Source organism: Hordeum vulgare, chromosome 7H (genome assembly GCF_904849725.1).
Source record: "Hordeum vulgare subsp. vulgare chromosome 7H, MorexV3_pseudomolecules_assembly, whole genome shotgun sequence".
NCBI lineage: Eukaryota > Viridiplantae > Streptophyta > Magnoliopsida > Poales > Poaceae > Hordeum > Hordeum vulgare.
In genome coordinates, this window is record NC_058524.1 from 172,398,448 (window position 1) to 172,425,257 (window position 26,810).

Sequence of the window (26,810 nt, forward strand, 5' to 3'; positions counted from 1 at the left end):
CTCTCAGCTTATCAAGCACCACCCTGAGATGTTCTTCATGCTCTTCCTCAGTTTTGAAAAAGACCAGAATATCATCGAGATACAGCAATACGAATTCATTCTTGAATGGGGAGAGGATATAATTCATCATTCGACAGAAGGTCGGTGGAGCATTTGCCAGACCAAAAGACATCACTGTATACTCATACGAGCCAAAGCTTGTCCTGAAAGCAGTCTTTGGAATATCCTCTTCGCGAATGCGAATCTGATGATAGCCCATCCTGAGATCGAGCTTGGAGAAGACCTTAGCCCCTTTCAATTGCTCGAACAACTCATTGATGTTAGGAAGTGGATACTTGTTTCTGATTGTCTTCTTGTTCAATGGACGGTAATCGACACACAATCGGTCTGTGCCATCCTTCTTCTTGACAAAAAACACTCCACAACCCCAAGGAGATGAACTTCGTCTGATCAGACCCAGACGCTCCTGCTCATCGAGTTGTCTCTTCAGCTCCTTCAACTCTTCTGGACCCAATTTGTACGGCCGTTTGCACACATGCTCAGTACCCGGTTCAAGCTCAATAAAAAACTCTACTTCTCGGTGTGGAGGCATTCCTAGCAGTTCTTCTGGAAATACATCTTCATATTCACAGAGCACTGGGACTTGCGAAATTGGAGAGATCTCACCCTTCTCATTCAAAGAGAACAGACGGATTATGTCATCGCGCGCTGCGAAGATAATCACGTCCTCCGAAGAGTGAGTTAGCTTCACTTCTTTAGCTTCACAATCGATAGATGCCTTGTTCATAGCCAACCAGTCCATACCAAGGATCAAATCAATGTCAGACTTGCCAAGAACAATAGGAGACACCAGAAAAGCATAATTACCCATCTTGACAGAGACATCTGGGGCTCGAGTACTAGCATGCATGAACTTGCTCGGAGAAACTACTGACAACGGTCTAGGAAGCTCTTCAACATGAAAATTATGCTTGGATGCAAATGGAATGGAGAGGAACGAATGCAAAGCACCAGAATCAAACAAAACCTTAGCAGGAATATCAATAACGAGGAGGTTACCCATAATCACATCTGACGAGTTCTCTGCCTTAGCTGCATTCACCATATTGACTCTAGCATACCTGGGGTTGAACTTCACGATAGAATTGCTTGGAGGTTTGCCTGGAGGAGGAGGCAGAAGATGCAGCTGAGAAGTGCACTTGTTGGCATAGTGACCCTTCTGCCCATACTTGTGACAAGTAACATCTGCCGGCTGACGGTACTGTGTCTGAGGAGTCCCTTGCTTCTGCTCCTGAAACCTCTGCTGGAAAGCTGGGTTGGGTGGGTGGGAAGAACCACGTCCACCTGATTGCTTGAATTGCTGCGTGTGCCAAGGAGGAGGAGGAGACACCCAATATTTCTGTTGATTCTGAACCACCTGAGTTGAGGAAGACGAGCTGGAATCTGTGAAACGCTTCTTCGAATTCTCCACCCTGAGCAAAGCTGCCTCAGCCCTGAGAGCCAAGTTGTAGAACTTATCGAACTCCTCAGGATCGTGCAAAGCGAGGGCTTGATGACCCATAAGTATAGGGGATCAATCATAGTCCTTTCGATAAGTAAGAGTGTCGAACCCAATGAGGAGCAGAAAGATCTGACAAGTGGTTTTCAGCAAGGAAATATCTGCAAGCATTGAAATTATTGGTAACAAGTGATTGTGTGATGAGATGATTCGTATCAAGCAACAAGTAACAAAAGTAGCAACGGTGCAGCAAAGTGGCCCAATCCCTTTTGTAGCAAGGGACAAGCCTGGACAAAGTCTTATAGGAGGAAAAGCGCTCCCAAGGACACACGGGAATTTCTGTCATGCCAGTTTCATCATGTTCATATGATTCGCGTTCATTACTTTGATAGTTTGATATGTGGGTGGACCGGCGCTTGGGTACTGCCCTTACTTGGACAAGCATCCCACTTATGATTAACACCTCTCGCAAGCATCCGCAACTATGAAAGAAGAATTAAGACAAAGTCTAACCATAGCATTAAACTAGTGGATCCAAATCAACCCCTTACGAAGTAACGCATAAACTAGGGTTTAATCTTCTGTCACTCTAGCAACCCATCATCTACTTACTACTTCCAAATGCCTTCCTCTAGGCCCAAATAATGGTGAAGTGTTATGTAGTCGACGTTCACATAACACCACTAGAGGAAAAACAACATACAACATATCAAAATACCGAACGCATACCAAATTCACATGACTATTATTAGCATGACTTATCCCATGTCCTTAGGAACAAAAGTAACTACTCACAAAGCATAATCATAATCATGATCAGAGGGGTAATGAGTAGCATCAAGGATCTGAACATAAACTCTTCCACCAAGTAATCCAACTAGCATCAACTACAAAGAGTAATCAACACTACTAGCAACCTTACAAGTACCAATCGGAGTCGCGAGACGGAGATTGGTTACAAGAGATGAACTAGGGTTTGGAGATGAGATGGTGCTGATGAAGATGTTGATGGTGACGAGTCCCCTCCGATGAGAGGAGTGTTGGTGATGACGATGGCGACGATTTCCCCCTCCAGGAGGGAAGTTTCCCCGGCAGGATCGTCGTGCCGGAGCTCTAGATTGGTTCTGCTCAAGTTCCGCCTCGTGGCGGCGGCGAAACCACGAAAAAGCTCCCCACTGATTTTTTCCTGGACGAAACCCTACATATAGCAAAAGAGGGGGGCCAGTGGGCCAGTGGGCTGCCCACAAGCCCCCATGGCGCGGCCTGGGGGGGGGGGGGGGTGGCCGCGCCGTGCAGGCTTGTGGGCACCCCCTGGTGCCCCTCCGGCACTTCTTCGGCCCAGTATTTTTTATAAATTGGGAAAAAATCTCTGTTGCTTTTCACGGCATTTGGAGTTGCGCAGAATAGGTATCTCAACTTTGCTCCACTTTCAGGCCAGAATTCCAGTTGCCGGTATTCTCCCTCTTCATGTAAACATTGCAAAATAAGAGAGAAAAGGCATACGAATAGTACCTTGAAGTGAAATAACAGCAAAAGAAGCGATAAATATCAACATGAAAACATGATGCAAAATGGACGTATCGGGGCTTGCTGCAAATCCTCTTTCAGACCACCTCTGAACTCATAGATCTTGCTCTTCTGATCTGGAATGTCCTGCAAGGCATATCGGGCTAGCTCGTGGAACTCGACGTTGTACTTGTACACGGAGTTACCACCTTGCTTCAAGCGCCTGAACTTCTCACACATTTCCTCCACAAAGCTAGACAAGATATAGTGGGACCTGAAGGCTATGCAGAACTCATCCCAAGTGATCACTCTGGCACCCCCCTTCAACTCCTGCCACCAGATCGATGCTTGCCCCTTCAGCTGGAATGTTGCAAACTTGACGAAATCCTGTGGACGAACATTGCTGCACTCAAAGTGCATGTTCATGTCGCGAATCCAATCCTCAGCGTCAAACGGCTGATCACACGAAGTGAAGGTCTTCGGCTGATTTGACAGGAATTGACTCAGAGTAGCAAACTGATTACCACCATGGTTGAAGTTGCCTTGCTGCTGATTAGTCCTCTCCTGCAACAGCTGGATCAGCATCTGAGTGTTCGCATTTGTAGCAGCCATCACCGCTTGCCAAGCCTCTGCAGGAGGAGGCGGCGGCGGAGGAGGTGGTGGAGGGGGTGGTGGCGGCATCTCAGCACCCTCATGACCTGGATTCTGACGAGTTGGTGGAGCCATCCTGAAGACAGACAACACATTAGCCCACAGAATAAAATTGAAGGTAAAACTGAATCAAAAAGGCAGGAATATCTAAACATGAATATATCAATTGCACTCGAACAAAATAGTAAGATTGCTTCCTCAAAGTGATTGTCGACAAAATTCTGATTAAGACCACTTGCAAACCAAGTATGAGCTAGAACTGCTCGGAACAAACGTATGATCCAGATTTCATCCGATATCTTCGTGGATAAGATCAAGGGGCTCGAATTTACAGTAGTCATCCTGTGCAAGGTAGTGCATACTACTTATGAAGCATCCCCGAGTTGTAGCAAGCTACAAGGACTCTTTGGGACACAACGAGAACCGCTGTAAGATGATTGTGAACAAACATACCCACTGAATGTCGAATCCTAACCTCACATCATGCATCTGTAGGAAGATTGTCCTATAAGTCACTACTTGATATCCCACCTATGAATTCCCTAAATATCTGGTCATGCAATCTGGTACACGGATACAAGGAGTAATATTCACACAACTCCTATACTAACCCGTCCAATGTATCACATCCGTCAACACATAACCAGAATCTCGGACCTTCATCTACTACAGACCCTCGTGATCGAAACGATACAAAGTATGGCAGTACCCCCGAACAATGTGCACCAGTACTGGGGACATCGGGGTTATCTCGCCACTACCAATATTGAAGTAATTACGAACATCCTTCGTTCTGAGATACTCAGAAATCTGAATGATGACGATGTGCACAAGAATCCCCTGGAGCTCAACTCCCCGGAAGAAATCAAGGCAGACAGGAGGCACCAAGACAGAACTCCGTCACATCGATATCATATAGATTTCAAAATACCCGCATGATCCTAAATTTTTTTTGAGCGAGAAGAGGAGTAGAATTAAGATTTCCTAAGTCGAGAACCTCACCGGAGCATGGAAGAGGAGAAAAAAGAAACCTACTCTCCGATATAACTAAGACTCAAAACATTTACTAGACTCGACTCGGCCAAGTACGATCACACAAAGGCTCCTATGGTCGTAAGGATCTGATACCAACTTGTAACCACTAAGATGCGGTCCTTTTCTATTTAGGGGGCGATGCCCCAAAAGGGAAAGAAGCGCATCTAAGCGTTCCGCAAGCGAGATAAACATAGCACATACATAATTTAAGATTGACAAATAGGGCATTCATTTGCCATCTCACATAGATAATATCAGAGTTACATCCACACATTTATTCAGACAAGGTAGTTCCTCTACGGACTACATAACACAAGGAAAAGGCTATGCTATCCCGAATGCTTGCCCACGATCACGACCACGGCCTCAGTCTTCTGGATAGTTCATGTACAGGCGGTCGTTCTCCTCATCATACTGCACGCCAGCTGTGTGCCATCTGGATCACCTGCGTCGAGCGTACCTGTACGTGTTGGGGTGTTGAAGTAATCTGTGAGCCACGGGGACTCAGCAATCGATGACCTTGGTACCGAAACTAGTCAAGTTATTAGGTGAGGAAGGTTCGATGTTTAGGTTGCAACATCCTAAGCATTTATAGTGGCTAACTTTCGAAGATCAAAGTTATAGATGTGGTGGTCTACGCGAGCGGTCGAAGACTAGATGATCACTAAGTGATCCTGAACACCTACTTACGTCAAGTATAACCCCACCATGTTCCCGATCGAAGAGAGGTCTTCGAAGGGGACAGTCATAGTTCCGCACACAGTTGGTAGTTCTATTAGAGTTAGTTCAAGTTATCTATAACGGATGTTAACAAATAATCCATGTTGCCACATAACCGCGGGCACGGCTTTCCGAAAGATTAAACCTTGCAGGGGTGCTCCAACCAGTCCATTACAAACGGTCACGGGCCGCAAAGTAATCCTCTATCACGAATCTCGTGATCTCGTCGGATTCCTTAGAGGAAAACCTCAACTCTAGGGAGAACCAAAGTATCACCGGGATTCCTATACGCAAGATATATCGCTAAGGTAAGACAAGACTAGCAGGACCTCCTGTCAGGTCGACGACCCCGATAAGAGCCACGTATCTCAGTCTTAGGACACGACGGATGAGCTAGACGTCGGGATGGCTAAACCACTGGGTGACCAGGGGGGCCCCGGACATCGCTCAGGTGGGACCAACACTCATGAGGAGCACTGGCCCGGGTTGTTCATTAAAATCCTCGGGGTAGCTATTCCCTATGCAAATTATTATTAAGTGATTAGCAAATTAAAACCAATGTAGGGTCCTGCCAGACAAGTCTTAACACTACACGATTTATCAAGGAGGTCTCTATAACAACCCCGAACGTGTTAGGAGCGATCAATTATGGAATCAAACACCGGTAGCCGGAAACTAAGGCGACAATAACGGAACAAATCACCCGGCAAAAGTCTAGGCCTTCCATCATTTACCAAGTATATAGGTGCACTAAATTAAATAGCAGTTAAAAACATAATGATATCAAATACTCATGTTATCACATGAAACAGCTGGCACCTGCAACTAGCAAAGCTATCATTAGAAGCTGAGCAAGCTTACTTAGCCATACAACATTAGCTAGGAGGGGAAGGTGTTTGGGTTTCATGACAATATCATGAGGCAATTATATCAAGTGGTAGGCAGCGAGCATATAACGAAGAAAACGTGATTCTAAGCATAACAAAGCTAGATACGGTATCAAGGTCACGATCATCTTACCTGTGATGTCTTTAGCTTGGAACTGCTCTTGTTCGTCCTGCACGTACTCTCCCGAATCCACGTACTGGCTCTCCGATCCCGGTGCTACCCAAGATAAAAATAACAACCAATGAACACCAACACAACGTGATGCAACAAACACATGATGCATGAGATGAGAATGAAGCGTGCATCTCTATTCTAGTCACTTGCATATGCATGAGAAGAGAAGATAAACTTCTGGACATAACTTCACACTAAGCTATCTTGATATGCATGAAGATGGCATGAACAGGTGCATCACGAGAAAATGATGCAAAAGCATATAAAGAACGTCGAGAACGGAGCTACAGATCAACCGGAAACTACGAAACAAGATATGGAGTCCTAGGACCAATTCTACTACAAGCACACTCCAATGGCACTCTTGTGGTATTCCCAGGTTGCCACATGATCAAACAAACAAATATAGGTGGGGTGGTGCAAATAAACTCACCACACCACCAACAATACTAGCACAAGCTTCAAAACAACTAAAACATGCAATCTGTCCTAAACAACATCATAGCAGTTAGTGGGCAACATGCAAAGCACCTACATCCACCCAAATGTGCCAAACAAGATGTGTGGCAAAAGCTATTCAAAAGCTCTACAAGCGTGAGCAAGAAGATAATACAAAGGAGTCACACACAGGAAGATCTACATGTGCTAACTTGGACAAAAATAACAGATTTCAGGGACTTAGTGAAAATCTCAGATTTTCACCAGTTGCTTATGCTCTGAAGCATTTTGACAGCCTCCAAAATAATATCTACAGGAAGTGAAAGTGCAAAAAATTTAACAGAGAGCTAGACAAACACAAAATCTCCAACTCCCTAGTTGATTTCAAGGACTCATTCCCAACACATGAGCTTTTGCAACCCCAACAACAAGGGAAGAAAATAACAGCAGTTTCTCACACTTAGTGAAAATCACAGATTTTCACCAAGCTGACAATTTCAGCCACATGTCAACTTTGACAAGGCACAACTTGCACATACAAACTCCTAAGAATAAAACAAAACTACCATGTTGTAGAGGGGTTCACCCTCTATTTCCACATCAAGGAATTATCCTCATAGGCTCATCACACAACATGGCACCAAGCTCTAAACATAGCATCAAGACAGAAAAATGACATTTCCAGAAAGTGCCCAAAAGTGAAATATGGTTCCACAAATGGATTCGTGGGAAGATTCTACCCCAAAAACATATATAATAGCTAGGTACTTGCATACAACATGTAGGCACAAAGTTCAAAGGAAAACGAACATAGAATCATATAGTCTCAAATAGTGCCATATCACATGTGGCACCACTATATCATCATCCCCACATGCACAAGCTCACACCCACAACTCCAATGGTGAACATGAGGGTTAGAACTCATGTATGTGTGCCACAGCACATCACCACACACACTCACATACAACCAAGCAAGCACACACTAGCACCTACACATGCTAGTTCTAATACACACACATGCTCACACTAAATCCCTACACCATGCACATGCTTGCTCAAACATCTACAAACCTTCACACCTACAACTCCATTCTACTCACATGCACATGTATGTGTGTCACACACACACATACATACACACACACAAGCACACACCACATGGATGCATGCACACACATACAACCTCAATCTACATCCACATGGAACACTCACCTACACATGCACACTAGCTAAAACAAGGAGAAAACCTACTGGATGTGATCTTAGGCACAATTATATTGCTGCCCAAGCAATGCAACATCACACACTACTTCAAACAGCAAAAAAGGAAATCAAAAATAAAAGGGGTGGCTTGGGATCGAACCCACGGCCTACTAGCTAGAGCAAACATACACTACCATTGCACTACTACCCCTGGGCTCGACAGAACAGAGGGAGCTACTAGGGTAAGCTTCCTGTTTCTACTGTACCAGAAAAACAAACAACAAAATGTGCGCTTGCGGGGGTTCGAACCCACGACTGCGCGAAGCAAAATCACCCTAGTGCCACTGCGCTACTCGATCGGTTGTTACTACACAAGGGGAGGTAACTCTCTTAGGAATACCCCCTGCTTCTCCTACCACGCGACGGCGACCGGAACAGGGGATGGCTGTCGGTGATTCTATGGTCTAAACCGAGGAGCAACCAGTAGCTGGGAGGAAGAGGGAATCAAGGGCTACCCATTTCACTCCTGATCGTGGGGGAGAGGCACCTACAACTACGGTAACAACACACACGGCGGCGCCGGCTACAAAGCAGAACAACGGTGGCGCTGCTACGGCCTAGGAGGGGATCTACCGCCGGGAACGAAAGGGGATCGGGGTAGCTCACCCTATGCGTCGAGGAGAAGAGGCGGCTCGACGTGGAGGAAGCAGGCGATGAAGAGGAAGCAGACGTTGCGGAAGAAGTCGCCGGAGCAGAGGAGGAAGAGGGTCGTCGTCCACGTCATGGAAGCAAAGGAGATCGGCGCTTCCTTGCTGCGGAAATGGAACCTCCTGGGGTCCCGCGTTCTCCTGGTGCTGTCGGGGAGGAAGGAGGGCGACGTTCTTGCCGGCGACGACCTTACCAGTGGCCGACTCAGGTGTTAGGGCTCAGGGAGGGACGCTCAGGCCGCTTCCTGACGGTGCCCGGGAGAGAGAGGAGGGAGGAGAAGGTGTTAGGGCTTCGAGGGGGAGGCTCTATTGCTTTTATTGACCTCGGGAGGTGAGCTAGACACCGCTGGATCAAGGGGAAGGAAGATATATGGTGGGAGGAGTGTTCGTACACAGTGACGCTAGCAGGAGGAAGGAGACGGTCGTGGAGGTGGGCTGTCTAGCGAGAAAAGGGAAGGAGATGGGCCAGCGAGGGGGAGGGAGCCCACTCAGGTGGCGCCAGTTAGCAGAGAAGAAAACCCTCTGGGTTTTCTATTAAAACAAAATCACAGCAGAAAATAAACCCCTACTTAAATGTAGGCTTGCAAAAAAAAAAATCCCTGGTCATAAGGGAAATAAGTCATATTTAAATAAAAATAAAAGAGGATTTTTGGAGCAAAGAAATATTTACAAAACAGAATTATATAATCTGTTTTGTGAATAAATACCCCTCTTAAACATAGTTTTAAAACACCTTAGATCTAGCACCACATCCACCAGAAAATACTCTAAATGATCTACATTTTTCAAACAGGGGTAGAGCAAGTAAAACTTGAACTTAAGTAAAATAAAGAGGGAGAGGTTTAGTTGAAAACTAGCTTTGGATAAATAGGCAAAGTTGGAAGCCACTCTTTGCACATCACTTCACACCACTTGCACTCAGTACACCACACACATAAGGATCAACACAACAACACACAAGGATGGCATGAATGATATGGATGCATGATGCAAAGGGAAGACAAGGCAAAATCACATGAAATAACACATGGAATATAGCTCACATAGCAATGACATCATGGACCCACACATGGCAAGGTTCCAAATATGGCAATGTTACACTTGGGGCATTACAGCTTCGCCTAAGCACCGCAGAAATCCGATCCAGAGAAAGAACTACAAACTAGAGGAGAGGGTAGGACGTCGCTGAAATTGTGTGTATCAAAAACTCTCAATACCTCTAGTATATATAGGAGGGAGGGAGGGGAGGAGTCAGCCTCAAACCGTCAAGGTTTGGCCGAAATTGGAGGTGCAGGAGTCCTGCTCCAATCCTACTAGGAGTAGGATTCCTCCTTTCCACTTGGAAACCCTTTCCACCTTTTCCACCTTTGGGTTTTTGCCTCTCAAATCTCATGGGACTTAGTGGGAGATTATGTCAGCCCACTAGGGGCTGGTTTGAATTCTCCCAGAGCCCATAAGGCCCCTCGGGGCGTGACACCCGTCCCGATGGTCCCCGGTACCCTCCCGGCACTCCCGGTACACTACCGATGAGCTCGAAACTTTTCCAATGATCAAAACAGGACTTCCTTTATATCAATCTTTACCTCGAGACCATTCTGGAGGTCCTCGTGACTTCCGGGATCTTATCCGGGACTCTGAACAACTTTCGGTACCAACACCTATAACTCAACTATATCGAAACGTCACTAAACCTTAAGTGTGCAGACCCTCCGGGTTCGAGAACTATGTAGACATGAACTGAGACACTCCCCGGTCAATAACCAATAGCGGGACCTGGATGTCCATATTGGCTCCTACATATTCTACGAAGATCTCTATCGGTTGAACCTCTATGTCAAGGATTCAGTTAATCCCGTATGTTGTTCCCTTTGTCCTTCGGTATGTTACTTGCCCGAGATTCGATCGTCGGTATCTCCATACCTAGTTCAATCTCGTTACCGGCAAGTATCCTTATTCGTTCCATAATACAAGATCTCGTAACTAACTACTTAGTCACATTGCTTGCAAGGCTTGTTGTGATGTTTTATTATCGAGTGGGCCCCGAGATACCTCTCCGTCACACGGAGTGACAAATCCCAGTCTTGATCCATGCCAACCCAACAGACACCTTTGGAGATACCTGTTGAGTACCCTTATAGTCACCCAGTAACGTTGCGACGTTTGATACACACAAGGTATTCCTCCGGTGTCCGGGAGTTGCATGATCTCATGGTCATAGGAACAGATACATTGACATGCAGAAAAACAGTAGCAATAATCTGACACGATCATATGCTACGTTTATAGTTTGGGTCTTGTCCAACACATCATTCTCCTAATGATGTGATCCATTATCAAGTGACAACACTTGCCTATGGTGAGGAAACCTTGACCATCTTTGATCAACGAGCTAGTCAACTAGAGGCTCACTCGGGACAGTGTGTTGTCTATGTATCCACACATGTATTTGAGTTTCCAATTAATACAATTCTAGCATGGATAATTGTGACAGCCCGGTGCCGACGTTCTAGAAGATTCCCCTTTTCTTTCCGTTTTCATCGTGTGGGTATTTTCATTTGTCGCATCATCATCGCATCATGCGCATCATCAGCATTGCATCAGCATCCCGTTGCCGTCAGTTTTTCAAAACTTGCATCCGTTGTTAGTTGCCGGTTCGCGTCGTTGTCCGTTCTGAGCCCGACCGCACACGCACAGGCCCGCGGCATCGTCAAAACCCTGTTTTAAAAGTGTGTTGAAAACTTTCTCTGATCGAGGTGAAACTTGGCATGCGGTCGTGTTTAGTTATAGCTAGGCCGCCTGTCGAATTTCGTCGCGATCGGAGTCCGTCTGTTACCCGAACGGTCGACCGTAGCGGCACCGTATTCGGTCTATTGTCGGGCGTTTTTTGGTGTTTTAAAATTACATTGCCGGGTGCCCGTTCTCCCTCTCATCTCCGCCTAGTCACTCTACACAGTGCACCGACCCTACGCGCAACCTAGTTCGAAGACCTCCCGAAACCCAAACCCGCTGGTCGTAACCGTTGGATCCGGATAAACCCCGTTTTACCCTAAACCGTCATCAGTTTTGCAATTGAACTCCTCAGCCTATTTATTCTCGATCGTCCGATCAAATCAGAGGGTCCGGATCAAGCTCGAAATTTCACTAGCTATTTAAGCAGATGAAACCCTAGAACCTAGGACCCCTGTCCCATCCATCAAATCCTCCCGTGTCCAGCACCGCCGCCACCCATTCTCTCGAGTTGCCCCGATAGAAAATTCTCCTGTGCCCCCACCGCGTCCCTCGTCTTGCGCGCCGGAAAATGGAGCTCGCTCATGCCCCGAGCGCGTTGTGCAGCCGCGTCGATCAGCAACACCAGGTCAAGTTGATGCCCAGTGTCTTCTCTCTTATCTCCCTCTGCTCGACCTCTCTCTCTCTCTGTCTAATTTCTCATCTCTCCCTCTCTCTGTTTCTGCGTGACAGGAACGACAGGCATGGGGGCCAGCAGGAACGAAGCTCGCCGGGAGCGCGTCGTTGACCGACCCCATGCCCAGCGCTTTCTCTTCCTCCTTCCCTGTGCTCTCCTCCTCTCTCTCCCGTAACCCCCCCTTTCTCTGTGTCTCTTGGTCCCCGAGCAGGAGCCCCGAGCCAAGTTGCTGCAATGGACCTCGTAGCAGCTCCATTCCTGAGGGTTGTCCGCGTCGTCGTTGCCCGGATCCGGCGCTGACTGAGCGGATCCGGCCGGTTCGGAGCCTTGCTGGAGCTGCGTCACCTCGTGGCCGCCGGATCCGGCACGAGCTCGCCCCTGCGCGCCATGGACAACCTCAAGCATGCTCCACCGTCGTTGTGGGTCGGCTCCACCCCGTTCTGGTCGGAATGGACCTCCACGGCCACGACGGACCTCCTCCTTGACTTGTTCAGTGCCCTGCTCGCCGTCCTCTCCTATGGCCTCATGGGGAGCTCGTCCAGCCATGGCCGCATCTTTGCTTTTCCTTTCCAGATCCGTCCTGGCACACATAGGATACTTTGTGTTGGAGCTCGTTTTAACCATGATGCGGATGCTAGCTCAGTTGGCTAGCGCAGCCAATCTCTCGCACAACATTGAGGTCCTGGGATTAACAATTTTATTTTCCCTTGCGTAAGTTCATTTTCCCCCTTAAATCTTGCATACATGGGCACTTGGGCCTGATCGAATCTTGGGCTGCCACACTATGGTGCAATTCAGCCTCTTGTAGATTTTGTTTTTACATCTTGCGATTTTAATTTTTTTTTCTTCATTTCCAGGTTTTTTTGCTAATTTCAGAAAAATAGCATGATTTTAAAATGCCATATCTTTTAAACCGTGCGTCGGAACGCAACAAGTCATATATGTAGAACGTGTAGAATAAAAATAACATGATTTTAAAATGCCGTATCTTTTAAACCGTGCGTCGGAACGCAACAAGTCATATATGTAGAACGTGTAGAATTTTGTGTAGATTAATATTTTACAACTCTCATGCATGATAAAAACTATTAACCTTTGAGTTTACCTCCTTTTGCGTGTCATGCCGTGTTAAGACGGTTTAGGTCGTAGTTATTTAACCGTAGATCCGTTGGAGATGAGCCATATATGTAAATGGAGCAGAACGACGAGTAGAATCACGTGAACCACTTTGTTTTTTTCCGTTTAACAAACCTAAAATGTGATTAGGACAAATCTTGACAGAATTAAGATTTAACACGTGGGGTCATTTCGGAGATGCTATATGTCGTTTCCGGTCTCATTTAAAATGCCTAGCTAGGTAGATTAATTTGTGCTTCACCGTCGTGCCATGTTTAATAACATTTAATATAGCCGTGTACCTGAACGGGAGTGAACTAAATAATTAAACGTGGAGTTTCGTCGATATGCAACTCGTTGCATATCGAGCTTCACTTAATGTGTAGTGTTTGATTGTTGTGATTGTCATGCCTTGCAATAGACCGTTCATGCATCATATGTGTCTTGCATCGTGTGGTGGATATCGTGTGTTGATGCTTGTTTCCGGTTTGTTTCGTCTCGATAGAGTTCCGCAAGCGTGTCGGATTGTGAGGACCCGTACGACTACATCGGTTCGTCTGCTTCACGGAGTCGTTTTTTCTTCTCAGCGGGATCTTAGGCAAGATGACCATTTCCCCAGATACCATTACTATAATTGTCATGCTATTTATTTCGATGCTATTGATTATGTATCGTTGCCTACCACATGTTAAATTCCAACCTCTCAACAATGCCATGATTACCTTCAACCTGTTCGACCTAGCAAACCACTGATTGGCTATGTTACTGCTTGCTTAACCCTGTTGATAGCGTTGCTAGTTGAAGGTGCAGATGCTTCCATGCGAAAGCATGGGTTCCTTGTTATATCACCATATTAATGCTATTTAACTTAATGGACCTATATATTTGGTAAAAGGTGGAAGGCTCGACCTTTTCTAGACTGGTGTTTTGTTCCACCTTTGCCCCCTTAGTTTTCGGCTACCGGTGTTATGTTCCATAAATGAGCGCTCCTAACACGATCGGGGTTGTTATGGGGACCCCCTTGATAATTCGTTTTAGATTAAAGCTGGTCTGGCAAGGCCCAACTTTGGTACTATATTTGCCTAATAATTAATGAACTGCATAAGGAGTAATTAACCCGAGGAAATTTAATCAACCCCTGGGCCAGTGCTCCTCATGAGTGTTGGCCCCACTTGAGCGATGTCCGGCGCCCCTCTGGTCATCCGGAGGTTTAGCGATCCCGACGTCTAGCTCACCCGTCGTGTCCTGAGAACGAGGTACGCGACTCTTATCGGGATCGTCGACACGTCGGGCGGCCTTGCTAGATTAGTTTTACCTTTGAAGAAATATCTTGTGCATCGGGATTCCGGTGATGCTTTGGGTAATCCCAGAGTTGAGGTTTTCCACTAGGGAATCTGACGAGATCGCGAGCTTCGTGATTGAGGATTTTTATGCGGCTTGGGGTAATTTGTGATGGACTAGTTGGAGCACCCCTACAGGGTTAAATCTTTTCGGAAAGCCGTGCCCGCGGTTATGTGGCAACATGGAAGCTTTGTTTAACACTGGTTCTAGATAACTTGAAGTTAATTAATTAAAATATGCCAACTGTGTGCGTAACCGTGACTGTCTCTTTTCGTGAGTTCCTTCTCCGATCGAGGACACGGTGGGGTTATGTCTGACGTAGGTAGGTGTTCAGGATCATTCATTTGATCACCAGTAGACACGTCCGTTATGCGTAGATCTTCCCTCTCTTATTTCTTGTACTCATAAGTTAGCCACCATATATATATGCTTAGCCGCTGCTGCAACCTCACCACATAACCATGCCTCACCCATTAAGCTTTGCTAGTCTTGATACCTTTGGAAATGAGATCGCTGAGTCCCCTGTGGCTCACAGATTACTACAACACTAGTTGCAGGTGCAGGTAAAGGTTACTTGACGCGAGCGCGTTGATTGTCTATTTGGAGTTGCTTGTTCTTCTTCTTCTTCTTCATCAATCTAGGATGGGTTCCAGGACGGCAGCCTGGGATAGCAAGGATGGACGTCGTTCTTCTTTTCTCGTTTCTTTTCGCCCGTAGTCGGACCCTGCTCTTCGTCATGATGATTATGTATTGTACTGCTGTGACTCCGATGTAGCTTGTGGCGAGTGTAAGCCAATTCTAGATATATATATATCTTCTTTTCAGTACATGTACTAGTAACGATATCCATTCTTGCGACACGACGAGATGCGCTTCTATCCTTGACGAGGCCCTCATGCCAAATTGAGGATAGGGTCGCATCTTGGGCGTGACAAGTTGGTATCAGAGCAGTACCGACCTAGGAGCCCCCTTGATTGATCGAACTTGGCCGAGTCGAGTCTAGTGAAAAACTACTTTGAGTCTAGTTATACATCGGAGAGTAGGATTCTGTTTTCTCCTCTTCTATGCTCTGGTGAGGAATCTTGACGTAATAATTTAATTCTACTCCTCTTCTCACTCAATTTTTTTTAGGATCACGCGGATATTTTTGGAATCTATATGATGCCGATGTCACGGAGTTCTGTCTTGGTGCCTCCTATCTGCTCTAAGTCTCAGGGGAGTTGAGCTCTAGGGGATTCTTGAGCACATCGTTATCATTCAGATTTCTTAGTATCTCAGTACGAAGGATGTTCGTAATTGCTTCAATACTAGTAGTGGCGAGATAACCCCGATGTCCCCAGTACTGGTGCAGATTGTTCGAGAGTACTGCCATACTTTGTATCGTTGTGATCACGAGGGTCTGTAGTAGATGAAGGTCCGAGATTCTGGTCGTGTGTTGACGGATGTGATACAGGTGACGGGTTAGTATAGGAGTTGTGTGATTATTACTCCTTGTATCCGTGTACCAAATTGCATGGCCAGATATTTCGGGAATTCTTAGGTGGGAATTCAAGTAGTTGCTTATAGGACAATATTCTAACAAATGCATGATGTTAGGTTGGGGTTCGACATCTAGTGGATTCGTTTGTTCACGGTCGACTTACAGCGGTACACGTTGTGTCTTAAAGAGTCCTTGTAGCTTGCTACGACTCGGGGATGCTTCGTATGTCGGGTGCACTGCCTTGCACTTGATGGCTACTGTAAAATCGAGCCCGTGCGATCCTGTCCACGAAAATATTGGACGAAATCTTTCTCATGAGTTTGTTCTGGCTAATTGCAAGCCGCATCCTTGTTTTGTTGAATATGGTAATTCAAGTTGCTTCGATGTCAAGTGGTGATTTCAGATCTTTCCTAAGCGGTGTTCTCATATTTTTGTGGGAATGCTAATTCTCTTTGCTCAAATCAATTGTCTTATCATTCTTGTCAACCGGAGTCGTCATGTTAATTATTTTCCAACCGGTGTGTTTCTCTCCAAGTGGATTCAATCCTCTCCAATTTTTGCAAGATCATTCTCTCGTTTTATTCCGGAGTTCATCTCATCTGTCCCATGTTGTCTTTGTTTTTCCCGCCCTCCCACCCTTTTCTTTAGTGGTTCAATTTTTCTTTTCATTGTGCTTCCGCTGTGTGTTCTTTTCTCTCTTACCCGGTGATTCGTTGTGAAGATTCTCAGGAGCTTCATGTTCATCTTTATTCATTCTTGTCATCCTTACCGGTGAATTTAATTCAGCTATCCGTGTTCATCATATCCTTTTCGTGCTAGTAATTCTTTTCTATGTTGGAGATTCTTTCAGACTATCTTGTTATTGATTCCTCTCTCTTTCTATCCGGAGTGTTAAAGATATTTCAGAAGTTCTGGTTTTCAATCCTTCAATTATTTCGTGGTGCTAACCTCATCTAGTTTTCTTTTTACCGGTGCAATATCTCTCTTTCTAGCAATCTTTCTAACGGTGGTTTCTTTGAGTGGGCCCATAACCCACAGGTTTTTCCCACGATCTTATATGTCTCTTCTAATTTTCTGGATATCTCTAAATCTTTTCAACTATGACGTAAGTAAGATTTTCATCAGTCATATCCCTTCTTCAAGATCTATTTCAACTAATTCATTCTTTGGTTCAACCTTTCATTCTTCATTATTCCGGAGTGTCTCATTATTCTTGGTGTTGTTCCTCGTCATCATTCTCAGCTTGCAAATTCGAAGGAGTGTTTCTCTCAGTCTTGTTCCATTCTTGTGAAGATTGTCATTTCAACTTCGTGGCATTATCTTATTTGCTCTAATCATGAGTAATCCCTTTCTGGCTATCCGGTGCATTTCCGAGTTGTGTTTATTCTCGATCCTCCGAAGGCCATCATTTTAGAAGATTCTTCGTTCTCAGCTTTCAGCTTTCACCCTCAATTCTTCTCAATTGTTGTCTCTTCGTTCGTCTCTCGTTTATCCGGTGCCTTGTTCTAGTTTTCTCTCAGGTGGATCATGATCTCTTAATTCTCATGTATCTCCACTAATTCGTGGTGTTCCCATTTATTTGTGAGTTCTTACCGATGCTTCCTTCAATTTTGCCTCAAGTGGTGCTTATCTCTCTATCTCTTCAAGATTCTTTCAAGAAGAATAAGTTGTATGCTAGATCCGTTGCTTGTCATCAATTTAATTTGATGAAGGATGAGCATAACCTAATTCTTATTCTTGTTCTTACTTCCAAGAGGTTTCAATTCTTCTTTCGGAATGACCCATGATATCAATTCCTTTTTCTCAAGTGTTCTGATCTTTTCTTTTTCGGAGTTCCAAGTTTTCTCAAGTATCTCCTTGTGAGGCTTCATCTAAATCCTGGCAAGGTCATAATTTTATTCTTTTCTACCTTCATATCTTTGCATCATTCATTTTGATACGAAGGCTCGTCATGGTGGTTCTTCAAGGATGTGATTCATTCTCATGTGTTCTTCAAGTTTCTTGTTGGAGTACCTTAAGTATTCTTTCTCTTGCATTTCCAATGCGTTTGTTCTTCACTTATCCTTTGAGCTGGTATTATAGCATTCTTGTTAGTGTAGGAGTCTCGAAGAGTTTTCCTTTCAAGAATGAGATAATTAAATCCACCAATTCTTTGATCATGAGATATTTCAACCCATGATTTCTCCGTTGAGCTATCTTGGTTTGGACTTCACCTAAATCTTTTCCTATGGATTATGCTATCATGGTGCTTGTTATTAATCCTAGTTCTCAATGCACCCTCTTGGTGTAAGGAATTGTTCATATCTTGTTGCTCCCAATCTATCCTTGTTTCTTTTAGTGGTTGGTTGTCACCTCATATATGTTGAGATGATTTTCATAAGCCCACTACTGTCTTGTTCTTTTCATTGTTGTTTTTCCAACAACTCCTTCCAATTATTCTTGCAAGGATGCTTGCCAAGTTCATTGGAGTTAGTAGTTGTCATTCTTTTCTTCATTCTATTCTTCCACTTGAGCTAGTTCATATTCTCTTGTTCCGGAGGTTTTGTGATGTTGCTCTTTTGGGTCTATTATGTTGTTCTATCAAGATCATGGTGTTCCCTTGTTCTATTTAGTTGTTTGTTATGTATATTGTCTAATTCTCTCTTCTTATCGAATTTTTTATCCCATTTTCCTACCGAAGTGCTGCCGAAATTTTCCGTGAATTCTTGCTTCTTTCTCATATCAGTCATCATCTCTTTGCAACCTTCAAGGATTGTTGGTTTCACTCGTTTGTCAGAGAAGCGACTAAATTTTTCTTGTTCTTTCTCATCCTCTTCCCCTTTCATTCTTGGATCTCGGGGCAAGATCCTCTTGTAGTGTAGGAGAGTTGTGACAGCCCGGTGCCGACGTTCCAGAAGATTCCCCTTTTCTTTCCGTTTTCGTCGTGTGGGTATTTTCATTTGTCGCATCATAATCGCATCATGCGCATCATCAGCATTGCATCGGCATCCCGTTGCCGCCAGTTTTTCAAAACTTGCATCCGTTGTTAGTTGCCGGTTCGCGTCATTGTCCATTCTGAGCCCGACCGCACACGCACACGCCCGCGACATCGTCAAAACCCTGTTTTAAAAGTGTGTTGAAAACTTTCTCTGATCGAGGTGAAACTTGGCATGCAGTCGTGTTTAGTTATAGCTAGGCCGCCTGTCGAATTTCGTCGCGATCGGAGTCCGCCTGGTACCCAAACGGTCGACCGTAGCGGCACCGTATTCGGTCTATCGTCGGACGTTTTTTGGTGTTTTAAAATTACATTGCCGGGTGCCCGTTCTCCCTCTCATCTCCGCCTAGTCACTCTACACAGTGCACCGACCCTACGCGCAACCTAGTTCGAAGGCCTCCCGAAACCCAAACCCGGCGGTCGTAACCGTTGGATCCGGATCAACCCCATTTTACCCTAAACCGTCATCAGTTTTGCAATTGAACTCCTCAGCCTATTTATTCTCGATCGTCCAATCAAATCAGAGGGTCCGGATCAAGCTCGAAATTCCGCTAGCTATTTAAGCAGATGAAACCCTAGAACCTAGGACCCCTGTCCCATCCATCAAATCCTCCCGTGTCCAGCGCCGCCGCCCCCCATTCTCTCGAGTTGCCCCGATCCAAAATTCTCCTGTGCCCCCACCGCGTCCCTCGTCTTGCGCGCCGGCCAATGGAGCTCGCTCATGCCCCGAGCGCGTTGTGCAGCCGCGTCGATCAGCAGCACCAGGTCAAGTTGATGCCCAGTGTCTTCTCTCTTATCTCCCTCTGCTCGACCTCTCTCTCTCTGTCTAATTTCTCATCTCTCCCTCTCTCTATTTCTGCGTGACAGGAACGACAGGCATGGGGGCCAGCAGGAACGAAGCTCGCCGGGAGCGCGCCGTTGACCGATCCCATGCCCAGAGCTTTCTCTTCCTCCTTCCCTGTGCTCTCCTCCTCTCTCTCCCGTAACCCCCCTTTCTCTGTGTCTCTTGGTCCCCGAGCAGGAGCCACGAGCCAAGTCGCTGCCATGGACCTCGTAGCAGCTCCATTCCTGAGGGTTGTCCGCGTCGTCGTTGCCCGGATCCGGCGCTGACTGAGCGGATCCGGCCTGTTCGGAGCCTTGCTGGAGCTGTGTCACCTCGTGGCTGCCGGATCCGGCACGAGCTCACCCCTGTGCGCCATGGACAACCTCAAGCATGCTCCGCCGTCGTTGTGGGTCGGCTCCACCCCGTTCTGGTCGGAATAGACCTCCACGGCCACGACGGACCTCCGCCTTGACTTGTTCAGTGCCCTGCTCGCCGTCCTCTCCTATGGCCTCATGGTGAACTCGTCCAGCCATGGCCGCATCTTTGCTTTTCCTTTCCAGATCCGTCTTGGCACACATAGGTTACTTAGTGTTGGAGCTCGTTTTAACCATGATGCGGATGCTAGCTCAGTTGGCTAGCGCAGCCAATCTCCCACACAACATTAAGGTCGTGGGATCGAATCCCAGTTAGACCAATTTTATTTTCCCTTGCGTAAGTTCATTTTCCCCCCTTAAATCTTGCATTCCCTTGCGTAAGTTCATTTCCCCCCCTTAAATCTTGCATACATGGGCACTTGGGCGTGATCCAATCTTGGGCTGCCGCACTATGGTGCAATTCAGCCTTTTGTAGATTTTGTTTTTACATCCTGCGATTTTAATTTTTTTTCTTCATTTCCAGGTTTTTTTTGCTAATTTCAGAAAAATAGCATGATTTTAAAATGCCGTATCTTTTAAACCATGCGTCGGAACGCAACACGTCATATATGTAGAACGTGTAGAATAAAAATAGCATGATTTTAAAATGCCGTATCTTTTAAACCGTGCGTCAGAACGCAACAAGTCATATATGTAGAACGTGTAGAATTTCGTGTAGATTAATATTTTCCAACTCTCATGCATGATAAAAACTATTAACCTTTCTGTTTACCTCGTTTTGCGTGTCGTGCCGTGTTAAGACGGTTTAGGTCATAGTTATTTAACCGTAGATCCGTTGGAGATGAGCCATATATGTAAATCGAGCAGAACGACGAGTACAATCACGTGAGCCACTTTGTTTTTGCCGTTTAACAAACCTAAAATGTGATTAGGACAAATCTGGACAGAATTAAGATTTAACACGTGGGGTCATTTCGGAGATGCTATATGTCGTTTCCGGTCTCATTTAAAATGCCTAGCTAGGTAGATTAATTTGTGCTTCATCCTCATGTCATGTTTAACAACATTTAATATAGCCGTCTACCTGAACGGGAGTGAACTAAATAATTAAACGTGGAGTCTCGTCGATATGCAACTCGTTGCATATCGAGCTTCACTTAATGTGTAGTGTTTGATTGTTGTGATTTTCATGCCTTGCAATAGACTGTTCATGCATCATATGTGTCTTGCATCGTGTGGTGGATATCGTGTGTTGATGCTTGTTTCCGGTTTGTTTTGTCTCGATAGAGTTCCGCAAGCGTGTCGGATTGTGAGGACCCGTACGACTACATCGGTTCGTCTGCTTCATGGAGTCGTTTTTTCTTCTCAGCGGGATCTCAGGCAAGATGACCATTTCCCCAGATATCATTACTATCATTGCCATGCTAGTTATTTCGATGCTAACGATTATGTATCGTTGCCCACCACATGTAAATTCCAGCCTCTCAACAATGCCATGATTACCTTCAACCTGTTCGACCTAGCAAACCACTGATTGGCTATGTTACTGCTTGCTTAACCCTGTCGATAGCGTTGCTAGTTGCAGGTGCAGATGCTTCCATGTGAAAGCATGGGTTCCTTGTTATATCACCATATTAATGCTATTTAACTTAATGGACCTATATATTTGGTAAAAGGTGGAAGGCTCGGCCTTTTCTAGACTGGTGTTTTGTTCCACCTTTGCCCCCTTAGTTTCCGGCTACCGGTGTTATGTTCCATAAATGAGTGCTCCTAACACGATCGGGGTTGTTATGGGGACCCCCTTGATAATTCGTTTTAGATTAAAGCTGGTCTAGCAAGGCCCAACTTTGGTACTACATTTGCCTAATAACTAATGAACTGCATAGGGAGTAATTAACCCGAGGAAATTTAATCAACCCCCGGGCCAGTGCTCCTCATGAGTGTTGGCCCCACTTGAGCGATGTCCGGCGCCCCTCTGGTCACCCGGAGGTTTAGCGATCCCGACGTCTAGCTCACCCGTCATGTCCTGAGAACGAGGTACGCGACTCCTATCGGGATCGTCGACACGTCGGGCGGCCTTGCTAGATTAGTTTTACCTTTGACGAAATATCTTGTGCATCGGGATTCCGGTGATGCTTTGGGTAATCCCAGAGTTGAGGTTTTCCACTAGGTAATCTGACGAGACCGCGAGCTTCGTGATTGAGGATTTCTATGCGGCTTGTGGTAATTTGTGATGGACTAGTTGGAGCACCCCTACAGGGTTAAATCTTTTCGGAAAGCCGTGCCCGCGGTTATGTGGCAACATGGAAGCTTTGTTTAACACTGGTTCTAGATAACTTGAAGTTAATTAATTAAAATATGCCAACTGTGTGCGTAACCGTGACTGTCTCTTTCGTGAGTTCCTTCTCCGATCGAGGACACGGTGGGGTTATGTCTGACGTAGGTAGGTGTTCAGGATCATTCATTTGATCACCAGTAGACACGTCCGTTATGCGTAGATCTTCCCTCTCTTATTTCTTGTACTCGTAAGTTAGCCACCATATATATATGCTTAGCTGCTGCTGCAACCTCACCACATAACCATGCCTCACCCATTAAGCTTTGCTAGTCTTGATACCTTTGGAAATGAGATTGCTGAGTCCCCTGTGGCTCACAGATTACTACAACACCAGTTGCAGGTGCAGGTAAAGGTTACTTGATGCGAGCGCGTTGATTGTGTATTTGGAGTTGCTTCTTCTTCTTCTTCTTCTTCATCGATCTAGGATGGGTTCCAGGCCGGCAGCTTGGGATAGAAAGGATGGACGTCGTTCTTATTTTCTCGTTTGTTTTCGCCCGTAGTCGGACCCTGCTCTTACTCTTGATGATTATGTAATGTACTGATGTGACTCTGATGTAGCTTGTGGCGAGTGAAAGCCAATTCTATATATATATATTTTCTTTTCAGTACATGTACTTGTAACGATATCCATTCTTGCGACACGACGAGATGCGCTTCTATCCCTGACGAGGCCCTCGTGCAAAATTGAGGATAGGGTCGCATCTTGGGCGTGACAATAATAAATGATTATCATGAACAAGGAAATATAATAATAACCAATTTATTATTGCTCTAGGGCATATTTCCAACATTGGGATCTTTTGTTTGTCCTATTTGGGATCTTTTCCTCACTTAAGGCAACACTCTATGTTTCACATGAATAAAGAGAAGATCATCACACTTTATAGGAAGTACTCAACATAAAGACAAGTGAAAACTATCATGATGTATGCAAATGTATGCCTCTGCCAGTGTAGCAGGATATGCAATGATACTAGCGCGTCATGTAGCAATAATTGGGGCAAAGCCCAACTATCATGCGGCTCTAAGATCAGCAAAAGCATGTATGACATGAAGATCAAGTCATGAGATGGTGGGTGTTGCATGGCAATGTATTTCGGAAAGGCTATGGAAATGCCTTAATAGGTAGGTATGGTTGTTGTTTTGAGGAAAGATATAATGAGGCTTATGTATGACAGAGCATATCATGTCATGGGTTTGGATGCACCGACGAAGTTTGCACCAACTCTCAATGTGAGAAAGGGCAATGCACGGTACCGAAGAGGCTAGCAAAATATGGAGGGTGGAAGTGCCAACAATCGAATACTCACATTAGTCCGAAGAACTCATACACTTATTATCGGTAACTCTCTATCTAGTTAGGAAATTCACAAAGAGACAAGTACCCCGAGGAGGAGTGTTTGGGGGTTTGGTTATCGTTGGGCATCCTCGACTCATGGTAACGTGAGGGTACTCTATATATTCCAACCCCTCGAGAGGTTAGCGATCAATTTAGTAGCTAGAGTTCTCAACTAATTTTTAGTTTTCGAAAAACACACGGATTTCCCAGAATACGACACGTATCACTAATAGGCTCAAGCTCTTGGCACCAATAGTCCAAACATTACTCAAATCAATACCTCAAAACTATTGCAAGTTACTACTATACTTAAATAGAAACCTCAATTACCTACTCATGCAATACACACAACTTAGTGCAATGAGCCAACTCTCTAAACAAGATAAGCATGACAGTAGCTACGAAAAGATGAAGACCACACAAGAAGATACGCATGAAAACCTATGTTGTGTTCTAGAGTTGAATGGAGCGTGTTTCTCTCCCAAACAAGGTAGTCTAGGTTCCGACTTGTTATGAACAGCAAGCAAAACAAAAACAAACTAAAAAGTAAAGAGAGAGACGCTCCAAGCATAACACATATCATATGAAGTGACAAAAATATAGCATGTAGATGGACGAACTGATGATTGCTGATAGAGAAGGGGATGCACGGGGGGCATCCCCAAGCTTAGACGCTTGAGTCTCCTTTGAATATTTCTTGGGGTACATGGGGGCATACCCAAGCTTGAGCGCTTGACACTCCTGTATCTTCTTTCACCATCTCCCATCGCATACTTGAAAACTCCCTTCATACGAAACTCATCATAACCTGATTAGAGTGGCTAGTTCCCTTAATAAAATAATACATTACCTGCTGGAAATAAAGATTTTCATGAAAAGCTACTACTTCTTATGAATGCCAAAAGGTTTTTGCAAATAAAAAGTAAGCCTAGGATTTGCAAAACAATGAAAACACAAAACATGGCAAAATGTGTGAAAAACAGAACAACATATAGTAAATAATTTATTCGGGGCACTTCTGCAACTCAAATTAAAAAAACTCAGAACATGTAACAGAAAGGCAATTATATAGAACATGCTGTCAAAAACATTCAGATCAGAAATATGATCTGGTGATTTCTGGCGAATTTTTCCGTGAAGCAGACATAATCTATTTCTGGACAACATGTCACAATTTTTGAACTTTCTTGCAATCAAAGGCTATAACTTGGCACAAAGCTTAAAAATAAAGATACAATGATGTTGCTACAGTAGTAACACACATCAAGACCACTAAACCAGAAAGTAAAAACAAATTGGGTTGCCTCCCAACAAGCACTTTCTTTTATGCCTTTAAGCTAGGCTTAAGACTTTAATGATGCTCTCGTAGGAATAAGAGTTGTAGAACAAAAGAGAGCATCAAGAAGAAAATACCAAACACATTTAAGTCTAACATTCTTCCTATGCATAGGAATATTGCAATAGAATAATTCATTGAAGCACAAAGCAATAAGTATAGGAAGGCAAAACAAGTGCAGCTTCAAAACCTTCAACATAAAGAGAGGGAACTTGATACTATTGAAATATCTATAAGCATATGTTCCCTTCTCATAATAATTTTAAGTGGGATCATGAATAAACTCAACAATATAAGTATCACATAAAGCATTGTTACCATGATCCACATGGACTTCATGAAGAGGATAAAACTTGGAGTAAAAGAGAGACTGAATCTCTTCCAATCCCGTAGGTGAGAATCATCTAGTAGCCTATTGTGACAGCCCGAGACCAACGTTCCAGAAGCTTCCCCTTTTCTTTCCGTTTTCGTCGTGTGGGTATTTTCAGTTGCCGCATCATCATCGCATCATGCGCATCATTTGCATTGCATCGGCATCCCCGTTGCCGCCAGTTTTCAAAACTTGCATTCGTTGTTAGTTGCCGCTTCTCTTCGCGTTCGTCGTTGTTCGTTCCGAGCCCGACCGCACACGCACGCGCCCGCGGCACCGTCGAGACCCTGTTTTTAAAGTGCGTTTAAAACTCTCTCTGATCGAGGTGAAACTTGACACGCGGTCGCGATCAGTGATAGCTAGACCGCCTGTCGAATTTCGTCGCGATCGGAGACCGTCTGATACCCGAACGGTCGCCCGTAGCGGTACCGTCTTCGGTATATCGTCGGACGTCTGTCGGTGTTTTTAAAACCGTGCCGCGCCGCCCGTTTTCCCCCTCGTCTCCGATAAACCCCTCGACACGGCCACGTAGCACGCCCCGCGTTCGGAATCGTCCGAATCCGACCCCGCGGTTGGATCCGGATCGCGATTCCGGTTAACCGAGCCCCCCATTTGTCTATAAATACCCCCCTCCTCCTTAATTTTCGGACAACCTCTCTCTCTCTTCCTCGTTTTCCGCGCAAACCCTAGCCGCCGCCCCACCTCTCTCTCCCCTGCCGCGCCGCCGGGCCCGCGAAGCCCATCCGGGGCCCGCCCGGGCCCGAGCCGCCGCCGCCCCTGTTCGAGCTCCCAGTCCGAGCTCCCAGTCCGAGCTCTTCCCCGGCCTCGCCTCCCCCGCCTGCTCGCCGGAGCCCCGTCGGCCTCGGGGCGCGCCATCCCCGCCGGCCGCGCCGACCCCGCGCCGCCCAGGCTCCCCGTAGCGCCGCCGCCTTCCCCCGCACAGAGGTCCGCCGCGCCAGATCCCGCCGGGGGTCTCCCGTGCCTCGGGTCCGCCGAGGACCACCCCGAACCGCGCCGCCCTCCGCCCGGAGCTCGCCGCCGCCGCCGCCGGGACAGGGTCTCCCGTGCCCGGATCCCTCCCGATCCGGCCGGC